This window comes from Stomoxys calcitrans, chromosome 5 (genome assembly GCF_963082655.1).
Source record: "Stomoxys calcitrans chromosome 5, idStoCalc2.1, whole genome shotgun sequence".
NCBI classification, from domain to species: Eukaryota; Metazoa; Arthropoda; class Insecta; order Diptera; family Muscidae; genus Stomoxys; species Stomoxys calcitrans.
In genome coordinates, this window is record NC_081556.1 from 17443957 (window position 1) to 17464560 (window position 20604).

General features: G+C 37.8%; 1 protein-coding gene across 4 annotated transcripts in view; it reads right to left on the bottom strand.

Annotated features, from left to right (window-relative positions):
- The window catches only part of LOC106088196 (uncharacterized), a 40232-nt gene extending 25820 nt beyond the window's left edge, over positions 1 to 14412 (bottom strand). Inside the window, exons 1-2 of one of the 4 annotated variants that reach the window (XM_013253593.2) lie at positions 3087 to 3247; positions 2960 to 3023 (exon numbers count right to left, since the gene is read on the bottom strand). The gene's annotated coding sequence lies outside the window, so the exon portion shown is untranslated. Of the gene's footprint in view, positions 1 to 2959; positions 3252 to 14057 lie in introns of those variants that run through there. The other 3 variants (XM_013253594.2, XM_013253595.2, XM_059370611.1) reach the window with 3 other exon arrangements.
- Positions 14413 to 20604: the final 6192 nt, after the last annotated feature.

Genomic DNA, 20604 nt, shown 5'->3' on the forward strand with positions numbered 1-20604 from the left:
GAAAGTGACACAGGGCACGATATAGGGGACATTTTGTCGCCGCTCCTATGGGTTTCGCTGTAAATGACTTATTGTGGATGGTGATTGAGGAGGGATTTAAACCCGTCTGCGCTACGCAGACGATGTTACAATAGGGGTAAGGATCCGTATGAGCTATGATGATGAGCCGAAAGGCATACGACTGGGCTAGGCCTTGTGGTCTCAACGTTAACCCAGAGAAGACAGAAATCTGCCTGTTTACGACGAAGACGAAGGTGGTCCAATTGGACGCACCACGTTTTCTGAATAGAACGATTACGATATCTGATAAGGTAAAATATTTAGGAGTGATCTTGGACAGGAAACTGAATTGGAAATGTCACATTCAGAAGCGTACCGAGAAGGCTCTCAGATGTTGGGTACTATGTAGACGGGCCGTAGGCTTGGAATGGGTCCTGCATCCGAGGATAGTCCACTGGCATGATTAGATCAATTCAAAATGTTTGCTGTAACAACAGCAAATCTGCTTAAAATGGGACAGCAACAATTTTTTGCTAAAACAGCAAATATTGTCTGCTGTTTTCAGATGGTAAAAAGGTGCAAAAAGTATAAATAAGTTGGAAGATTTGTACAAAATGTTAACCCAATGGGAAAATAGGAAGCATATCAAACGATATTCAGAAAAAAAAAATTGGAAGAACCAGCTCTATCTGGGGTCTTTATTAAGAACCCAGTGACTGAAATCAGTTTTCGATTGCCTGATCATAATACAGTCCTGCAGGCGGAGATTCGGGAGATTACCGAATACGTGGGATGGTATGGTGCTAAGGCATCGAGTCTGAACATCTTTACGGACAGTAAACTGGCTATTAGGGCAATAATAACCAGGGCGGTAAGGTCACGAGCAGTTTTAGAGTGTAAAGCCGGGTGTTTTGTTCAGATTTTCAATCCGATGCGTGCAAACTCCATATGAAAAAAACGTCGGCGAAACGTTGTCTAAAAATAAGCGGAAAAGTAGTATACTGCTTACAGTGAGGAAAATGGAAAAAAAAAATATTGTAGGGCAACACTTGAAACTATTTCCGGCATCATTTTTTTTGTTTAATTAGTTCCAATGGTTCGTTTTTCTTTATTTGCGAAAAAATATATCAAAAACAAAAAATAAACGCAAATAAAGAAACGTGTTTTTGTATGGAAACAAAAACATTTAATAGCTATACATTTTTCGCTCGCGAAACAATTAAAAATTTTCGCGGCTAATCCGGAAGCAGATGTACGGTCCGCATTGTTTAAGTGCCGGGCCATAGTGGAGTAAGGCGGAATGAAACAGCAGGCGATTTGACAGTGAAAGACGGAGGACTTCGCTTCTAACAACTGTGCCAAGTATGGTCTAAATCGGTTGATAACCTGATATAGCCGCCATATGAACCGACCTTGGGTCTTGACTTCTAGAGCTTCTAGAGGGGGAAATTCTTATCCGATTTGGCTGAAATTTTGCATGAAGTGTTCTGGTATGGCTCCCAACAACTGTGCTGACTAAACCGATCTCCCGATTAGACTTCTTGACCCTCTAGAGGGCGCAATTCCTATTCGGTTTGGCAGAAATTTTGCATTACGTGTTCCGTTATGACTTCCAACAACTGTGCTAAGTATCACTAAGTAATTCCAACAAATAAGCTAAAATCGGTCTATAACTTGATATAGCTGCCATATAAACCAATTTTGAGTCTTGACTTCTTGAGCTTCTAGAGAGCGCAATTCTTATCCGATTTGGCCAAAAATTTTACATGAAGTGTTTTATTTGGACTTCCAACAACTGTGTCAAGCATGGTCTAAGTCAATCAATATCCTAGCCACCATATATGCCGATCTCCCGATTAGACTTCTTGGGCTTCTAGAGGGCGCAATTCTTATCCAATATGGTTGAAATTCGGCATATGTCATTTTGGTATGACTTTCAACAACTGTTCCAAGCATGGTCTAAATCGAACTTGACAAATGCGATTCATGGTAGAGGATATATGAGATTCGGCCCGGCCGGACTTAGCACGCTTTTACTTGTTTCCGGCTCCCTTGAGTAACGTGTCTTTTAAACATAAAATATGAAATAATACATTGACCAAGGTCCATACCTTCATTTCAGCAATATGTGAGCAAAAAATACCTACAAATTTGATAAGCGCCACATGAAGATATAAATACGGAATCTAATCTTTGAACCCCAAGCGTTATGAGCCTTTGCGCTGGCTGGCAATTCAATTAAAGTAAACTATGGCAAAAAACTGGGACATTGCAACACAATTTTATTAAGCAGTTCGTATTGAGTAATTTTAAAATTATCAATTTAACACAATGTATTGCAGTAATTAAAGCTTTGAAGGCACAATAACTAGAAAAAAATTAGTTCCCTGATTCATAACAGTATATTTAAAATTTCCAAAAAATAAACTCTAACTTCTCACTTTATAATATTTTTTTTGTATTTAACCATATTTTGTTGAATTTTTCATAACATAACTATTTAACCATATTTTGTTGAATTTTTCATAACTATAACCTGGACAATCAAAATTTGATAGATGTGACCGATGAGTTCAACTAGTTCACCTTAAATAGTTCACTTATAATTGTAGCATACACCAAATTATTTAATTTAATTTCTTTATTGTGATGAAGACACTTTCAATTCCCCAATTTGTCATGATCGCCAACAACAATTTGCCATGAATTCACTCTTGATTGATATTCAAGATCAATATGCCAGGCTAATGCGTTTTTTTTTTTTTTTTGGTTTTGTTTTGGATTTTTTGTTCTATTCCAATCAAAACAAAATTTGGAATATTTTTGGCTTCCTTCATTTTATTGAGAACGTGAGCGAGTGTGTGCGCCAACAGACTCAAGAAACATCAAGCGCCGCACAATTTTTATTTTGGAAATTTGCATATTGGACAGATAGTCTCAGCCTGCAAGGCATACTCACATTCACACAATGTGCACACACAATCGCCGCACGAATATATAGATGCTGCTGCTGCTGCTGCTAACTTTTAAAGTAAGGAAATTCTATTTGATGACCGATATTACGTATTTATTGAATATTTTTTAACCTTTTTTGTTGGTTGTTCACTTGTGGCTTTTGTGTTTTACTATTTCGGGTCTGCGTTTAGTTTTTTGCCGGTGTTGTGTTACTCAGTACGCGCCAATATAAACTGAAGCATTTGTTCAACCCTAGGCTGGTAGTTAGTTGGCGGCGTCCATGCGACAGTTGAAAAAAAAAAAACACTCACACAACAACAAAACCAGCATTGATACCGTTAAACATTGTGATTATTAGAACTTTTATTAACATCGATAAAAACGACTAATGCTTCGGTGTTTATTACTTGTCAATTTCTTGTGTGTGCTTTTGTATTAAGTGTTGGTAGTTGTGGTTGTGAGTAATATTTGAGTTTAAGTTACAGGTGAACTTGTTAGGGCTGTTGTGTTTTTTTTTTTTGCTATTGCAGAGAGGTAAGCAGCGTTGGGCAAGGTGCTGCCCAACATGTCAAATGAGCCCAAACAGACCCACACACACGCATAAACAAAATGCATATGGCCATGCATTATTTCGAAATAGGAAAATGTGCGTGAGCATGTGTGTCTAGTTGTTTGTATATTTTTATAGCGTACTCTAGTGCGTTTTAGTAATGATAACTCATACATCTGACTATAGTCTGATCTGGACCAGAGAACGGTTTAAATGCCATTTTGATTGCCTATGAATCCATTCGTAAAAATAATGCATATTGTTGTCACCCCACATCATTTCAACAGCTTTCAACATTATTCATTGAAAGAGAATATGACAAAACCTATGCATTGCATTGCTTGTCTTTTGTTTATCTCTCATGCTCTAATGCAACGAATATGCAGCGAATGGTGTGAATCATTTTAGTGTTGATTGAATAAAGCCTTACTGCTTTCAGAGAACGCCTTACAGCCTTGAAAACTTGTTTCTGAACACAAAAACCGCCCCCGACTGTCGCCGATCTCACAAGGAGATGGCTGAACAGTTCAAAATTCTTCTGTTCTGGGTGCCGGGCCACAGAGATATCCCAGGGAATTGTAAAGCGGACGAGCTTGCGAGACTAGGAACTACCCTACACATTTCAGGGATACTGGAATCTGTGGATATGCCTCTAGCGACATCTAAGCTAAGTTTTCTGGACCAGCCCCGAAGGACAACAAATGAAAGATGGTCACAAAGAGGGGGCTGTGAGCATTCCAAAACTATGTGGCCTAATCTAGAATTGAAGAGGTATACAGCTTTGCTTTCATTGGTTCTAGCCAAGGCGTCTCAGTCATTGTGTCCGTCATGACAGGTCACTGTCTAATCGGAAACATGCTGACAGACTAAAGGTTGCCAGCAACGACTTTTGCAGAAGCTGTGAGGACATCGATGAAGAAGAGACTATAGAACACATTCTGTGTGTGGGTCCCGCACTAGCGGTCAATATAAGTTCCATTTTGGCTTTAATTTCTTTGAGAACCTGTCTGATTTAGCGGATGTGAATATTCGCAAGATATTGGTAGGAACTAGAAGGCATCTTCCTTTTTCTGTTGCTGTGGTATCACAATAGACGAAAACGTCTAAGTGAGTCTGGCGGCAGACTGTCACTTATACCTAACCTAACCTACAGCTTTCAAAAGGAATACTTTTAAATACTTGGTTAAATTCTGTCATGACAGGTCACTGTCTAATCGGTAAACACGCTGACAGACTGAAGGATGCCAGCAACGACTTTTGCAGAAGCTGTCAGGACATCGAAGAAGAAGAGACTATAGAACACCTTCTGTGTGTGTGTCCCGCACTAGCAGTCAGAAAGAGTCCGACTTTTGACTTCCATTTCTTTGAGAACCTGTCTGATTTAGCGAATGTGAACGTTAGAAGTTATCTTTCTTTTTCTGTTGCTGTGGTATCACAATAGACGAAAACGTCTACGTGAGTCTTACGGCAGACTGCTACTTAAACCTTACCTACAGCTTTCAAAGGGAATACTTTAAAATACTTCGTTAAAATCCACCACCATAGACTGGGAATAGGTATTGGAGAAGAAAATGCCAAAAGAATTTTGGACCCAAGTGTCTGGGGAGTCGAATTTTAAAGAAATATTTTTTCGCGTTCCCAAACGTATTTTATTAAAATTTAACATTGGCCTATATGTTCGTTTGAAGTTCTCGTATGCAGGAACTTCAAACGAACATATAGGCCAATGTTAAATTTTAATAAAATGCATTTGGGAACGGGAAAAAATATTTCTTTTAAAATTTTGCAAAGAACTAAAATAAATTACGCCCGAATTTTTTACAAAAATCCCCAAAATACCCATTTTGGGCAAAGATGATTTCAAAATCGGCATTTTTTTAGTAAATTTGCTGTGGAAGCTCAAAATTGATGCACATATTCTTCTTATTGGTGTAGGTAGTTGGGGGATGCAAATGGGTCATATCGTCTCAGATTTGGATGTAGCTCCCGATTTGACTTCTTGGGCACCTAGAAGCCGCAATTGTTATCCGATTTCACCGAAATTTCGCACGTATGAATATTCATGACTTTTAAACACTGTGCTAAGTTAGGTTCTAATCGATCTATAACCGCAAATAGCTCCCATATAAACTGGTTTGCAGATTTGACATCTTTAACCCCTAGAAGCTGCAATTTTCGTCTAATTTGTCCGAAATATTGCACGTAGTGTTTTTCTACGACTTTCAACAATCATGGCAAGTATGGTCCAAACCAATAGGTTAGGCTATGCCACTATGGACATTCACCTAAGCCAGTAATCGGCTTGTTGTGCGCTCTAAACACTAAAAAGTAACTTCGAAAAAGAAAATCTTAGTTAGGAATTCCGTGCTACTTACAAAATCCTTAATTGTTTTCCATACCACGCCTCTATGTTGGTTCATGTCTGTTGTTGTGTCTCCACCCTAAGTACTGGTGTCTGTTAGACACGAAAGCCGGGCAATGACATAGAAAATGCTCCAAAGTCTCTTCATCTTCCCTACATGCCCTACATATGCTGTCACTTGCCGCACCGATTTTGCATAAGTGAGCTCGTAGCCCATATAATCGGATATCCCGATTAGTCTTCTTTGGCCGCTAAAAGTCAATGTTTGCCTGATTATGCTGAATTTTAGTACATTTACTACACGTATGCCCTTCAACTAACTTAGCACATTTTTAATTGTTTTTCTTTACCCAAGCCATTACAATCAAGAACATTAATTTCAATGCTCACAATTTTGAACGGTAGCTGTGGGTGTGTGTTTTCTATTCAGTTGCGGTCAATGTGAACCCTCGTGCGTATTGCTTAAAATGCAACATACGTTCGGCAATCATTTTACGCTCATCGGCAAAAACACTTAAAATACTTCAAAGAATTCAATGGAGAGTTTAAAATGTTTGTCTTTGGGAGTCGTAAGCATCAACAACGATTTCCGGTTGTTGTTGTTGTAGCCACATTTTTATGTGGAGGTGGCGATCTCGTCATGCTCCTGATGTGAGCAAGCTCGTTCCGGTCCAATGGACCAATCGCCTCGAGAACAAGGTGTCGATTGGTTATTTAAAGGCGTCAATAACTCGTCATATCGACCATCATAAGTACTCAATATTTGTGCAAGCCGGTGCCGCCAGGCCTCTCACTGAGACTCTCCGCTCGATACCGCTGATTGACCGCAACTGCCGTTGCAGCTTATTCGTATGGAGCATTCCACTATTCGCAACCTGTGGACGCGCCCGGTAGATCGCTGCTAAGCTTTTCGTGAGAGCATTGAACACCACACAGATCGAACCTCAATATTCCAGCCTCTGCGGTGCTCAGAGCTATCCTGTGCCGGGGATAAGGTTTGATTGTGTGAATTGTTTAATGTCTATCGTATGCACTTATTTTTATGGTGACTTGCTGGTGTTCTCTGATACAAACTAATTTACTACAAACACACTGGTTCTTGACCTTGTCGCATTCGGACCATAACCTTATTGTGGCAAAGGTGCGCACAAATCTATGGATACCGAAACTTGCACGAAAATTGGTAGCCCGAAACTAAAGGCATACTTCACTCGTCTGATCCAATTTCTTAACGAATGTACTCCTTGTCCCGATGTTATTGTAGCGCAATGGCAAAATATTGCCCATTGTATGGTAAAAGTCACAATATCTGAACTTGGGTTCATCACAGGATTCACTAATAGAAGGTTAGGTCACTTGCGATAACATAAAGTGGATAGGCCCCATGAACATCATTAAGGTTGTCAAATCTGCCGATTGAAAATGTCATAATATAAGAGAAAACGTAAACAAAGAATGAATGTAGAAAGAGAACAAGTTGACATCCTCAATGCCAAGTACTGCCAAAAACTAAAAAAAATTATGTCGGCTGATGGCTTGGCGTAACCTTATTCAGTGAATCCTGGGTTCATCACTTTACCCTAAAGAAGGTTCTTGATTGAAGGTTTTGAAAGTCAATAGGGAAGCAAAACAACCCTGTGTTCCGCAACAAGGCTCCGAGCGAAGGAAAGGTATCGGCAGTAAAAAAGAGAGAAGAAACGTCGAAGAAATGAAAAGACCTGGACTGGAGCAAATAGAGAGAGGGAGATCGAGAGGTTCTTTGGCGTTCATGTGAAAACAGTGATCTGCCTGTTTACTAGAAAGAGGAAGATAGGTCAATGCGAGAACCCACACATCTAAAACGATTTCAATATCGGATACCTGGGGGCAATCTTGAACAGGAAATTGAGCTATTATATTCAGGAGTGTACAGAGAACGCTTGTAGATTATGTAGATGAGCCATAGGTTCAAATTGCGGAATGAATCCCAAAATATCACTACAAAAGTGTGGTCAGAACAATTAGAGAGTCAGATTAAGAGAACGGCAGTCGTTTCATTTCGAATACCTGAGACGACAAATGAGTTCAAGAGTAAAAAATGAATACTAAAGATGTAAGTATGCATAATACAGGCGCGGCTAGCGAAACTGTGTGCAGTACATGTGACATTGGAACACTATGACAGCTATCCCCAGCTTTTACAAGGAAAACTTCTCACTGTATGGGATCGACCGCTGTGCCAGACTTGAACCAACTTGGAAACATAGGATTTAGGAATATATAAAATGTTTTTCTTTTTATTTCTCTTTCGAGACGAGATTAATGATCAACAAATGTTTGCAATGTAAAAGGAAAACCAGAAGATACAAAATACCAACCATTGTGAGACTCTTTGAGACCTTGATGGGTACATTAGGTGTGAGCCATACATTGGTAAAAGTAGTATTTACCGCATATCTTTTATTCGTTCGAACTATACAGTTGTTTTGACAGACCGAAGGATCGACATGGCTCAATCTTTTGTATTGATCAATGATTAAAACTCACACTCCAGACCTCAATCTACTTAGAATTGCCTGACTATCGAAAATATAGATTGATATTTTCAGGTGTTGCTCACAAAATAACACAGATTAGTATACACCTTACCTTATGGTAGTGGGCATAAACATGGAGCAACATTTCAAATATCATTGAAATGGAATAAGCAACTACTCTTCTGCTCAAAACAATGTTTCCATATTCTTATAATTACACCTCTTTACTTTAATATGGTGTGTTGTCCTACTATGTATTCATATTTTGAGCTGAAATACCATTAATGTTTTTATTCTGTGGCGTAGGAAAGTCATTACCACCCTTTCAGGCTTAGCACACAAAATATTCCACAGATACTTTGTACAACAAGTGAACAAATACATCCCAGCCTTTATGGGATAACCCACATTGCTGTAAATGGATTACATTGGAATACATACTTCATAATTTATGATGTGCCTCCCCAATAACAGCAGATAGCATTCAAATTGATTTGGTCTCGCATAGGCACAAATAACCAACAGTTGAGTCATTAAGAGTTGGGTGGGAGTGCTATTTAATTGCTTTGTATGTAGATGGAAATAGTTTCCATGGCACATTTTGGGTTACCCTGTTGATCCTTAGTCATCCATTTGTCATAAAGCGTTATCGAGTTATGGCATACAGAAATTGGCAGAAAAGTCACACTCACTTTCAACGAGAATAGGGTGCCAAGTGCGGGCCACTCTTATCAATATAACAGTCAATACTATTATCTGTTAGAAATTTCCTAGATAATAGGCTTGTATCAACAAAATATTTAAATGCACAAATAAAGGTCATATTGTACATACATATCTATGTATAACACGGACGCTGAAACAATAGTAACTATGGTATCAGAGATTAGATAAAAGGTCTTGGTTAGTCAAAAAAAAAAGAAACACTTACTATTGTCAAAAGAAATCTATTATGAAAGAAGACGTGTTAACAAGATGCTTATGCATTATTATCTAATTGAATTGGGTGATATGAAGGAAGCCGAAAGACAAGAATCTTATTCTGTTATCGTTTCAACTGGATCGTATGCATATGTTACATTGATAGGAATTAGGTAACATCTTGAACTTAGTAAGCATGCACCCACAGTATGTATATTCTTATTGTGATGGTTTGTATGTTTTATATGGACCTTAAATCAACGATCAATGGTGGAGGGTATATTAGATTCGGCCCAGAACAACTTAACGAACTTATATGTGCAATATTTTATTTATTCCAACTTTAATAGACTTCGTGAACTATAGTTGTTACTCTGTAAACGATTTTTCGAAATAAGCTATTTCTATGATTTTCAATAGCTTTTTAAGTGCTGGTCGTGATCACGTATACCGATTTGTGATACTACCTTGTAATGGCTGGTAATTTTTCGCTTTTAACGAAATTTTTTCGTGATTACCTTTTTAGAGCGACAAAACATTTGCTGATTTCAGTCAGTAGGACATTCCATCATTACTTATGAAAAAATTTCATAAAAGTATTGCATTATCATTCGGATTTTTGTAGTGTTTCAAAAAAGTAACCGGTAAAAACATGTATTTTCACCTGTAAAAACGAATATGGTACCATCCTTAAGGATGAGTATAAAATTCGAAAAGAATCAGGTGCACAGTGTGACAAATGGTATAATGTATTGAATTTTCGAGCATTAAGTTTATCTCGAAAGAGAAATGAACACATCATTAAACCAGTAAGGAAAGGCAAGAGTCGGGCGGTACCGACTTTATAATACCCTACACCTACCCTACAAAGTGGGAGCTATGTCTAATTCTGAACCAATTTTGATGGACCTCGCCGGATGTTTTTAGATGGGTTATTAAAAAATTCGTATCTCATTTGAGTTCAAAATAATGTAAAAACTACGGTTCTCAAGTGACAACATTATTGCAAATTACTCAAAATTTGACGAATATATATTTGGGAGCTATATCTAATTCTAAACCGATTTCGAGCAAAACTTCTCAGATAATGTGGTACTCGTCGAGAAAAGCGTTGTGCAAAATTTTGGCAAGGTTGGTCAAATAATGCGCTTGCGTGGCTCAGGAAGTGAAAATGGGTGATATACATATATAACAGCTATATCTAAATCTGGGCCGATTTCTATAAAATTCACCAGTAATGTCGAGAGTCATAAGAAAATCCTTCCTGCCAAATTTCGAGAGAATCGGTTAACAAATGAGCGCTTTATTGCAATATTTCTCAAAATCGGACGAACATATATATGGGAGCTATATCCAATTCTAAACCGATTTCGAGCAAAACTTTTCATATAATGTGGTACTCGTCGAGGAAAGCGATATACAAAATTTTGGGAAGATTGGTCAATAAAAGAGCTTGCAATGGTTTTAGGAGTAAAAATCGGGCGATATATATATGAGAGCTATATCTGAATCTGAACCGATTTCCATGAAATTCACCAGTAATGTCGAGAGTCAAGAGAAAATCCTTCCTAAAAAATTTCAAGAGAATCGGTTAACAAATGACTATTTTATTGCAGTATTACTGCCAATCGGACGAGCATATATGGCAGCTATATCCAAATCTGAACCGATTTATATGAAATTCAGTTGTAATATCGGAAGTCATGAGAAAATCCTCCTTGCCAAATTTCGAGATAATCGGTTAACAAATGACTATTTTATTGCAGTATTACACAAATCGTACGAACATATATATGGGAGCTATATCCAAATCTTAACCGATTTTTTCCAATTTCAATAGGCTTTGTCTCTAGGCCGAAAAACATGCCCATACCAAATTTGAAGACGACCCGATGAAAATTGCGACCTGTAGTTTGTACACAAATTAACATGGACAGACAGACAGATAGACGGACATGGCTAAATCGAATAAGAAAGTGTTTCTGAGTCGATCGGTATGCTTATCAATGGGTCTATATCTCTTCCTTTTGGGTGTTACAAACAAATCATAATATAATGTATATATAATATAATATTCATCGCCGCAAACAAAATCTTATATAGGGTTGCCCAAAAAGTAATTGCGGATTTTTCATATAGTCGGCGTTGACAAATTTTTTCACAGCTTGTGACTCTGTAATTGCATTCTTTCTTCTGTCAGTTATCAGCTGTTACTTTTAGCTTGCTTTGATTAAACTTCATTCTAAGTTTTATTAAAAATGCATTTACTTTCTTTTAAAAATCCGCAATTACTTTTTGGGCAACCCAATATAAAATTCAATTTGTGTTTGTTTGCCGGCTGAACCGATTACTTTGAAATTTTCACAGATTGTGTAGGTTGGTCTGGAAGGAAACATAGGCTATATAACTTTTTGATATCGGGAGGGGGGCGGAACCTCCCCCTTACCCCAAAAATGAAAGTGGACCGATCGGGATAATATGGGATTCAAATGAAAAGTATTCAAGAGTAGAGTACGAATTTCATAAAAAAAATTGGGTCCAAGTACCTGGGGGGCCACAGGGAATACCCCACAGCCCCAAAACCTCATAAAATAGGTTTATTTGACGATCATGACAATATGGGACTCAAACGAAAAGTATTCGAGAGTAGATTACGAATATGGTCAGGAAAATGCAATATTCTTTATAATTTAATGATATCGAAAGGGGCGGACCCTCCCCGTTACTCCAAAAATGACACCCAAAATCACAAGTGGGCCGATAAAGACAATATGGATATCAAATGAAAGGTATTGAAAGGTAGAATTCGAATATGGTATAAAAAATTGGGTTCAAGTACCCAGGAAGTCGCCCTAACCCCTGAATGTCTAAAAGCAGACAAATTGGTCGTCCATATCAATATGGGTCTTAAATGAAAGGTATTCGGGAGAATATTACGAATTTGGCATACAAAATCAGATCGAAGTGTAGGGGGTCACCCCACTCCCCAAAAGAGCCTCAAATGGGCATATGATCCATCATGACTATATGAGACACGGTTTGTTTGTTTGTTCTGTAGAATCAAAAAGTAATGAAAAATATCCGGCAGTAGATTACAAATATGGCATAAAAAATTAGGTCCATGTAATGTTAGATCGCCCCACCTCCAAATACCCCCAAAATGAGCATATCAGACGACCATGGCTATATGGAATTCAAATGAAATAAAGGGTGATTTTTTTGAGGTTAGGATTTTCATGCATTAGTATTTGACAGATCACGTGGGATTTCAGACATGGTGTCAAAGAGAAAGATGCTCAGTATGCTTTGACATTTCATCATGAATAGACTTACTAACGAGCAACGCTTGCAAATCATTGAATTTTATTACCAAAATCAGTGTTCGGTTCGAAATTGGGAGTAGATTGAAAATATGACATTAAAATTTGCGTACTGGTCAAGGTGGCGCTTTTTCTCCTAAAAGTACGTCGAATAGGTTAATTGACTCATTAAGGCAAAATGGGAATCAAATGAAAGGTATTTGAGAGTAGAAAACTAATTTGATATCCAATTTTGGGGGTAAGCCCTAAATCACTCCTTACACTGAACTTTATTTCCGACTATAGCAATATGGAGCTCAAACTAACGTTATTTGGGAGTAAAGAACGAATTTGATATCTATTTTCAGGGCAAAGTGCCGGTGGCCGCCCCAGCCCCAAAACACCCTCCAAACAGTTCATACCGTTGGGGCTCAAAGTAAAGGGATTTAAGGGTGGACACGAATTTGATATGCATATTTGAGTCGAAATGTCTCCCCTAAAAAGCATTTCTCATTACCATAATATCAAAAATACCAGATCTCGGAGATTGGTAATGCGTTCGTTCGAACAATCACGACAATATAGAGCCATGTATTTGGGGAGCGGCTCCCCACACCAAAATACCTCCCTATTATATGAAAGCTATTTGGGGTGGAAATTTATTGACCGTCAATCACAACTTATTTACCGATCATGCCATTGTGGGACTCATATGAAATGTTTCAGAAAGTAGAGCACGAATCTTATATTTACTTTAAAGGACAAGTGACCACCCTCGAAATAACTCCTAAACCCAACATTTTTAACACTACGGTAATATGGGACTCAAAAGAAAGTCTTTTGGAAGTAGAGTAAAAATTTACCCAGAAACTGAGCAGGGGCAAACTTCTCACACATCGATGAGTGGTTTCCAATTCAAGTTGAGTTTATCAACGATAAGGGACCTTTTTTATAGCCGACGAGTCCGAACGGCGTGCCGCAGTGTGACACCTCTTTTGGGAGAATTTTTTACATGACCATGCATGGCATGGTACCTCGCAAATATCGCCAGCATTAAGAGGAAATAACCATCGTTTTAAATTTTGTCCGAAGTCCTGCCAGGATTCGAACGCAGGCGTTCAGCGTCATAGGCGGACATAGGATACATTATCACGAATTCCATATCCACATTCAGGGCGAAGTGTCCCCACCCTAAAAAGATATTAGATTTTTAAAGAAGGCGCAGCGGAGCGGGTAGTTAGATATAAAGTCTCCTTTTTTTGTCTCAAAAAGAGAGCTCTTGCGGAAAAGCTATACAAGGTTGAAGTTTTACAAATATGGAAGCGCTAGTTTGTAGATAGCCATTACTGAATAGTGTTCACTATATTCCTGACGAAATTCACAGGCATTAAGCATTCTAATCTCAATTTAATATACATAGAAACATTACAGTTACTACACTTTATAGAACCTACCTTAAATTTAAGGATAATAATGTCTTAGTTCAACATTACAAAGCCTTTATGCTTATACACTGCTCAGGTCTTACGATGATTTATTAAACTTCACTTCAAAAAATTTCATAAGGGCGACCTTCAAAATCACTCTCTATAGAAAACACTATTGGCATATAAATATTTCAATAGCTATTATTTTTTACAAATATGTGTGAAATTGTAATGCTCCATTAATTTTCAGTTTTTATGATTTTCAAACTATTCGCTTATAGTTGTTGTCACACTTCAACACTTTTAATTATTTCGCCAATTTCCATAGGCAACAATGAGATGAGAAGTACGCGTTCCTACTACCGTCTTCAATTACAAATAACGCACATATCGATGTGGACTCCAATGCGGATTCGTAAGCACTGCTAGGGCTTCGTTTGAATGAAAATGAAAAATCATAAAACTTAATCATGATACAAGACAAAGTAAGAAAATGAACAATCTTTGTCTTTGCCGCCGCTTCTTCTGCCTCTGTCTGTGGAAGATAATATTCATATTTGTGTATTTTTCTCTCTTGCCATTTGTTGTTTTCTTATTTTAGTTCTCCATTTAGTGCCAATATGGTCAGGTAGGACGTAGTTATATTCGCCGGGTTGACGTAATCTAAACTTTGCAAAAATGACACAAAACAACCGTAGAAAGTGTGAGTGATGTATTAAGGTAGGAAAGAACAAAAAGGAATATTTATGGACATTGTTAGGGTAGATTTAGAAATGTAAGCATGTTCTAAATGTCCTTGAAGGAAGCTATTATGTATCATTAATCTTGGTGAAATTTTATTGAATTAAAATTTTGGAAACTGGCATAAACTTAGACTGAGTTCAATTCACTTAGACCTAGTTAAACTTAGATTGAGTAGGTTGATACGCCTCTTTCTTGGGTGCTTTTATTGAGTTGCTTGGCTGTTTGTTTGTGGTTACACAGAAGAAAATAACTCTTAAAAACAAACAACTACCAACTTTGTATGTAAAACTTTAAATTCTCAACGAATTTTAGCATTGAATCGAAGACAGACTTGCGTACTTCAACAAATAATATAGATACTTGACAGACAAAATTATTGAAATTTTGTTGACGTTCAACAAATTCTTTAGTTAAGGTAGTTGTTAACATTGGCGTACTACCATATAGAGCACAAAACTCCCATGCAATTCATGACTTGCAAATCCAGGTTCGAGTCCCCGGTCGGTTTATTTTTTCATTAAACTTATTTTAGAAAATTCGGCAAAAAAAATATGAATTTCGTATCCAGAAAAAAATGTTGAGTGATTTTACCTTTTTTAAATTTAATTAATTGAGACACTTATTGATTTATTCATCATAAAAGAGATGATGCGTGCAAGACTACCAAACATGAGATCATGAGTACAATACTCTACGGCACTACAATTATTTAAATTTGTTTTTAAGGGTGATAGTAGAGAGTGACAGAGGAAAACCCGAGAGCAGCAGTAAAACGAACGAGACAAAGCAGCACGAGCCGAACAAAGAAAACAAAAACACCACCACCCGAAGCAAAACACATGCGTTGCTTATGGATATATTATTGTTGTTGTTATATGTTGGCTTGCAAAGAGTGCCTTTCAACAACAAATTTGTACTTTGGATTGTTGAGATTCAAAATGAATTGTTGCAGGAAAATTAACAACTTTTGTAGTTGTTCTTTCGACCAAAGTTGTTGTGTTTCAAAATTATTTTTATCTGTGTAATGATGGATTAACGTGAAAAGGGCAGGCCAATATGGCCGTGAAAGCTAGACGACTGCCATCAGTAAACTAGGTGAATGCGAAGGCTTTCGGTGTGATGCAGTCCGAATGAAGGGCGTAGGCAGCGAATTCGCATGTAGCACTGGAGGGCTGTGAGACGGTCGGTAGGACAATAAAAACCCTATGGAGAATCCGGATCGTGGGAAGACAAGACTATTATGGAAAGGATGTAGGAAGAAGGTCAGCTTGGCTTTCGGTTAGCCAGCCTTTACTGCTAACACCCCAGCACCTAAGTGGGGACAACTTTTGGAGTGTGGAATGAAGAACAATAAGGGATTTTTTGAGTAACACTGAGTTCCTGACTTAGAATTCCTGATTCTTAGAATTTTTCGAAATTACTTTTTTAGTATTTGGAGCGCACAACAAGTCTATAACCGGCTTAGGTCCATGACCATTAGACTGTCCCACGCTATAATGGTGAAACATTTTTTTTTTGCAAATAGAGAAACGCATACCCTCCAGTTTTGCTCCTTTTGGTCGCAATAAGCGAGATCGAAATATATTGACGGTCGTTAACGACAATCCCCATCAGACAGAGCCTTGGCAGGAGACTCAATACCGCCCAAAGAACATATCGATTATAAGGACTACACCCTGGCGTCGGAAACGCATACCCTCCAATTTTGCTCCTTTTGGTCGCAAAAAGCGAAATACAAAATATTTTGACGCTCGTTAACGATAATCCACATCAGCCAGAGCCGTGGCAGGAGACTCAATACCGCCTAAAGAACATTTCGATTATATGGACTACACCCTGGCGGCGGTTTTGGAAATTAAAAGGGCTTTTAACAACGTATGCTCTTCTGTCAAAGATGCTGTTTTTTCCTTGGGTTTTTCGACTCAGCGCTCGCAGTGGAAAAATGAGTGTTTCACATCGTCTGCTACCTCTAGCTCCTCATTATTGCTCTTGCTAGTAGAGCATTTGCCCATTCTAAGCGGGCATTTTTGGAAGTAACCATCGCCGGTCAACATTTGCGTAACGTAAAAGCTGACGCCACCGTGCTTCCTATATCTCCCCATTCGTACATCGGGTATAAGCTGTCGCATCCATCTGGCCCGATGCTCATTAGTCCACCATTGCTGCCATCTCTCGATAGTCTCCTATCGTATGGCTGTTTGAATTTCACCCTGAACTTTCGGTATGAATACCACCTTCATCTTCCTCCACGATAAGGGCACATACGAGTACCTGATACACCACGGAAACAATGCGACGTGCCTATCAGCGACATAGTCAACATCTAAGGGTTGATGCCATCTAATCCAAATGACTTATAAGGTTAAAAGGTGTTCGGAGGCCACCGTATCGCAAAGGTAAGCACGTCTGCCTATGACTCTAAACGCCAGGGTTCGAGTCTTAGCAAGAATATCAGAATAATTTGGCGGTGGTGGTTATCTCCTCCTAATGCTCGCGACATTTGTGAGGTACTATGCCTTGTAAAAACTTCTTCCCAAAAAGGTGCACCACTGCGGCGTTCGGACTTGGCTATAAAAAGGAGGACCCTTATCATTGAGCTTAGACTTTAATCCGACAGCCCTCAAAGTTTGCCCCTGTTCAATTATGGAATGTTCATGGCAAATTTGCATTTTTGCTGTTCAATACCCAATGATCTCTCTCATGGGACGTCTTAGACTCAAACACCATTCCACCCTGCAGATTACCATATCTTTATCTCAACCTTCCAAAGTCCTCCCTTGTGAACCTTCTCAATTCTTTCTTATAGACCCTTAATTTCTCCCTACAGACCTCCCATAACTCCCTGCTGTCACTGCCACTGCCGGCATTGAATGCTTTTCTGGCATCCGTTTGGAGTATCCAGAGAGGCTTGTTCCACTATAAATTGTCCTTGCTCTTCCTGGGGTCCTGGCCGGACAAGCTGACTTAAAGGCGTATGCCATCCCAACCTCCATGATCTGGATCCACTACTCGATTTGCTCTACACTAGAAATCTGAGCCGAATCGTAACTAATCCTTCTACTAATTGCCTTGGATTCCTGAAAGGCCCAATAACCTGTTGTCTAAACTCCTCAAAGTATTGGGTTGCCCAAAAAGTAATTGCGGATTTTTTAAAAGAAAGTAAATGCATTTTTAATAAAACTTAGAATGAACTTTAATCAAATATACTTTTTTTACACTTTTTTTCTAAAGCAAGCTAAAAGTAACAGCTGATAACTGACAGAAGAAAGAATGCAATTACAGAGTCACAAGCTGTGAAAAAATTTGTCAATGCCGACTATATGAAAAATCCGCAATTACTTTTTGGGCAACCCGGTTGCTTTTAGTGCAACCAATGCAGAGAATGAGTACCCTGGAGTGCTACCCAAAGTAAGACCTAAAGCCTGCTTCCCATATGAAATCTCAAAGGTGGCATCGGCCCCTCTGTCATATAGTTAAAGACAAACATTTTTCGATGAAAGTTAAATAATAGTTGAAGGTTAGGAAATAGACAATTTTGTATTTTAGTTAAAGACACAGAAATGCCTTAAAAATTACTCGGAGAGTCTTTAAATAGTTATATTTCAAATGTAAAAATTCTATCACCAGTAGTCATTAAATTTAATGAAGGTTTATTTGACAGATTTCCTTTATAGAATTTATTAAGTTTTATGAATAAGATCGTAGGTATTCCAATAGGATTTTAAAAAAATGAGTCATGAGTCATGAAGATACTTGAGATTTATTCAGAGATAGAAATTCAAAACGGAAGGATGTGCCCGTTAGAAGATAGAGGTGAATATTAAAGATTGCATCATGATTTCAAAGATACCCTGCTTTAACTCCTAATCATTACCAAAATTATTGGATCAAGGAAAAATCTTTATCTTTGAGTATTCCTTTTTTGTGTATGTAGCATCTCTATGTTTAAAATATAAATATTTAAGGTTTTATATTTCCTGAACTAATGTACCATGTTGTCGTTTTATCAAAGTCAACTTCTTGACATTCAATGCTATTTTGGCCTTTATTACAAGTTTTTTTAATTTTTAATAATAAGAGGAAAAGTTAAGAATCTATTAACTACCATTTAAGATAAGAATTTATTTTAATCAATTAAAAACTTTTTCATCTAAGGAAATTTTTCCCTAAAAGGTAGAAAATTTTGCATCTTTAGTTCTTTATATTTACCTCTAATCTTTAAAATTGTAAGAAATGAAATCACGCTGAATATAAGAAGAAAATTACATGTTACACATTGGGGTTATTACTAAGCATGCTTCGCCAATGGGTTTATAAACAGTACATATGAAGTGTGTAAAATCGTGCTGCTCATTTCTAACCGAGAACTGTATTTTTTTAACCACATAACATAGCTAATGACTTTGAGATTATATCTCATCAGCGTATGCAATGTGGAAAACAATATATATTTATTTCCCATATTGTTTAAAATTAACACGGTGGTCTGCTACGATCCGTTTTTGATAAGAGTGCAGTGAAATACATTTTTGTGTCTAGCATCCGGCTAGTGGCAATGTTTGCAGTGATTGAAAAAGTAGTTGTAACGATAGGGAAGAATTTCTCAACAAATGATTATAATTTTTTTTTTTAATTAAAACTGTGTACGCCCTCGGAAAAGCAAGTGACCACATTTGTAACGACCAAAATCGGGGGTATAAAATCAAATTCGAGTTTCCAGCATTTAACGACAAACTCGAAAGATATGTAGGCTGAATCAAAGGAAGAGTTTATCATTAAAAATGGAAACCTCGATTTTGAATTAAGACCAACGTTTGTTAAATGCGCTATGAGAAAATGTCCCTGAATTTAATACATAGTAGTTTTTTTCATTGGTTGAGTCGAATGGTTATTAACAAAACGTTTAAAGATTTTTTTCCACAATAAAATATTTGTGGTTTTTATACCCATCCACATAGGATGGGGGTATACTAGTCTAGTCATTCCGTTTGGAACACCTCAAAATATTGATCCAGGACCCCATAAAGTATATATATTCTTGATCGTCTCGACATTCTGAGTCGAACTAGCCATGTCCGTCAGTCCGTCTGTCGAAATCACAATAGTGGTCGAACGCGGAGAGCGAAACCTCACCAGAGGCTAAACAGATCATCTCACGGAGCAATGTTGATGGTTTTTTATCTCCAAGTTCCATTTCACGCAACAAAGGCTTCAACCGCTGCTCTTTCGAATCCATGAAAGGCTCTTGGATACTCTTCTTTAGCGTTTCATACATATTTGTTTCTGGTAGATTGAGAATAAGGTCGCTTACTTCCGAAAGAACGCTTGCGTCTATGGAACCAACAATTGTATGGAATTTGGTTGAATCAGATGTTATTCCAGATGTTATAAATTGGCTTTCGACCTGTTTGAACCATAATGCTGGATTGTTGCGCCAGAATGGCGGAATTGTCACTGGAACTCTTGAAACCTCCACTGGGCCTGTTGGTAGCGGGTCATTCATTATAGAGTTTGACGAAATATTACCATGAGCCAATGGTGAATTCATTCCAGGAATGATTTCTTCAAAATGATTATCTAGGGCTCTGCTGGCGTTTCCGGTTGGCGAATGAAACATTGTCTTATGTGCTTTAACGTGTAGTCGGGGTCACCAATGGACGTGGTAAAAGTGCAAAACGAAATAAAACGCAAACATTTAACAAATTTATGAATATTTTTATTTTTGCTTTCTGACACCTCACTTATATTTTTTCGAATCTATCAAATTTTCTGTACAATAAAAAGAAAATAAAATGACAATCCAATGCCTGCTCAATCTAACATATATTTT